Here is a 3,464-nt window from a genome sequence, read left to right on the forward strand (position 1 = left end):
TATGACCCCTTTAACATGGGTTGTTTTTCAGATCGGCTGCTATAGAAGACTAACTGAAATCTGAGTGCAGAGACAAGCAAAGGAATAGTAAGTATATTTTCATGTTGTATCACCTCTGTTATAGAGATTTTTGAATCAGGCCTAATGGAGGGTGATTTGGTCAATCTTGGAAGAAAAACGTTAGCAATGTGTCCATTCCAGCTGGCTAATTTGTGCTTGCTTTCAGTCATTCATGTAAAAATCTGTTATTTAATTTTGTTTCTGTTTTGTTTTTTTCTAAAGCTGCAAGGCTCTGGTGCAAAATATTGTATGCCAGGAGTCAGGACGACTAGGCTGTGCCCAGGTCTCCGGAACCTGCTACGACGCTCAGCTCCATCAGCCCTCCATCTGCGCCTTCGGATCCACCAGCTCTGTCTCCATCGGTCGGCCCCCAGATGTTGGCAGCCACACCATCTACATCTTGGCTCCTCGCTCCCTCGATTCTGCCGTGTGTTGTCAGCACTGGGATGCTCTGGGTCTGTGCCATGTGCCAAACACCATCTAAGCTGCCAGGGCATCATCGTCATCCTCCCATCACCATCCCTTCGCCACATCCTGCCATCATCCCCGCACTTTTGCCTCTCACCATCCCTACGCCATCTCCTTGTCCACCTCCAAAACCCCCTCCATCCCTCCCTATTCTGTTGCTTGAACTTTATCATCTTCAGTCTTTGAAAAACAAAGTGCATAAGTGAATAGCTTGTGTGTGTGCAGTCTTTTTTATGTATTTTTTTTCTTCAGAAAATTGCATTGTAATTTTTATTTATTCATTGATGTAAAATTCTGTACTTTTTAGTAAGGCCGGTATAACTGAAATGTTCTACAAATGGAAAAGATAGCTCTGCCATAGCTTTTCAGTCTTTTTTTATTTATGTTTTTTTATAATGTATTAAAATGTACTTGAGTATGTTTGTAGTAATACAAATATACTATAAACATACTTGTATTTCAAGTGCATTTTTAATACATTTAATAGTATGTTTTGTTTTGTTTTTCACCGAAGTATATATGCTGCTGTCCTTTTTTAGTGTACTTTATGAATATTTGTAATGTACACAACAATATATAATACATTCAAGTTTTCTAGATATCAAAGTGTGTACGTGTGTGTGTATATACTGAAAAAAGCAGCTTTATAATATACTAGTAGTGTAATGCTAATGCATTTCCAATGAGCTGAAATACAATTGAAATGTACTTGAAGTACATTAAAACGATGCTTCAAATATACTCTAACTGTAGTTCATGAAGTATTAAAAAGACATTTTAAATGTATTTTAAGAAATACACTGAAGTTGCACTAAATATACTTAAAGTGGTTCCATTTTAACACAATTTCAATATATTAAATATATTACAAATAGATTAAAATCCAACTTAAACATATCTTGAAATACACTTAATATACTTAAAGTTGTTTCAAAATAATACATTTAATATGCACTTAGTATAGTATAATTTAAATATAGTAAGTATGTCTGAAAAAGCACATTTTAAATATATTTCTTTTTCACCTGGGTTAACTTCCCGACATGTGTTTCTGTGAACTGACAGGTGTTTCTAAGAAGTTGAGTACACTTACAGTATGGCAAAGATAGTTTGTTTATTGGTGATATTGACTTACTTAAGGACAACTGCACAAACAGCTATATAAAAACGTTGCTATAGGTGAAAGAGTGTTTATTGCTGTGTATTATGAAATTTATACTGGACCTTACAGTAGCATTTGTTACAAATAGGCCTACTGATTAATCAAAATATCAGGAACATCTCAGAAAAATGCATTTATTGCTATTTTTAACACATTAAAATACAAATAATACAATTTTGTGTTTTTCTTCCAATTATTGTTTTTATTTTCAAGTTTACAGTTTGTATCTCCCAGGAACATTTACCTCAAGATCAGCAGCCTGGTCACAGCATGGTGCCATGTTACTTTTGGATAAAGATGGTGAATTGACCTTTTTTACCAAGTCACACGAGTTATTACAGGGGCCCCCTTTTCAATATTCTCGGAAAATAGGCCACTCACTCACTGTCCTTTCTGTACAATGTCTGTAATCTCCTGGATACATTAGCAATTTAAAGGTTAAATAAGAAAATAAAGGGAGAAAAAGAAAAACAATTACATAATAAATAGTTAAAACTGCATTAGTAATTTTGCATTAGTAACTGAACATTAGGGCGAGTGTTCTTTTTAATATTTATGTAACATTAATTAATTAATTTTTTATTTTTATTTTAATTTTTTTATTTATTTATACACACACACACACACATTTTAGTAGTTTAATTAGTAACTATAATAGAATTTGAATACAATTACAGTCATATAACTGTGTGTATATATATATAGAGAGAGAGAGAGAAAGAAAGTTTGTAATATGGTCTTAATATAGTTAATATTTTGTTAGGAGGGTGAAGGAGACTATTAAAAGGACAATGTACACATTGAGAATTATATTAAGAAGATGGAACCCTTTCACGTTAAGTTATTTGCATTCTTCTTTTTACAATTTTCTAAACAGGCACAGCCTTCTATGGAATGTTAAATTGGGCCGGGATAATTATTGAATAAAAGTTATCTTGTTTTTCTTATTTACTTTTTATGTTTTTATGTAGCTACGTATTTATTTAGAATAAAATTGTTCAAACATTATTTGATATTTGGTGTACCAATAAGATTACAAACACTTTGCTTCCACCTATAGGCAGACATAAGCATTGCAGGCTCGCACTGCTCAGAAATGCCATTACAAGCAGCATACAGAAAAAAGATTTAAATAATTACCTTTATCTCTAAACTGAAGGCGCTTATACTTTAGTCAGTTTAGATCTGTATCAACATCTAAAAATCTATTTGAATGAAATTTCTACAATTGCAATGGTCCCACTTGAGGACTGGTGTATCTGGTCCCCAAACAGCTTAAAGCTTCTCTAATGGAAAAATAAAAGCTTTTCTCATTAATTTATGAATTCTGAGTTGCCCATAAGGCACAGTGAGATTGCAGGACTTCTCTGATATTTCATGTATCATTTCCCTTTCACAGGTCTGCGGTTGGGAGGCAGCACACGAATGTCCCCCAAAAAATACAACAAATCACCTCCTCCCTAGTTCTCCCTCCACGTGTACGCGGTCATACACGCCTCCCAGGCAAATGTGCTCTGATTTTAGTCGTGCACCTCCTCCTCATCACCACATTGTCCTTAAAAAATGGACCCGGAGCAGTTCACAAGCTGAGCTCCAGCATGCACAAGGTTACCTGCTGCTCATACAAATAGGACACAGTGTGTTTTGACATTTATTCCTTAAAACTAACTAGTGTCTGTTGTTATGTTACTAGTAGTTATTTTTTAAACTACTATAAGGTAAGTAGTATCTTTTTTATTTCATTAGATACTAGTATGTTTGTATTACATATTAG

This window comes from Sinocyclocheilus rhinocerous, unplaced genomic scaffold (genome assembly GCF_001515625.1).
Source record: "Sinocyclocheilus rhinocerous isolate Xijiao unplaced genomic scaffold, SAMN03320098_v1.1 scaffold1143, whole genome shotgun sequence".
Lineage (NCBI taxonomy): Eukaryota > Metazoa > Chordata > Actinopteri > Cypriniformes > Cyprinidae > Sinocyclocheilus > Sinocyclocheilus rhinocerous.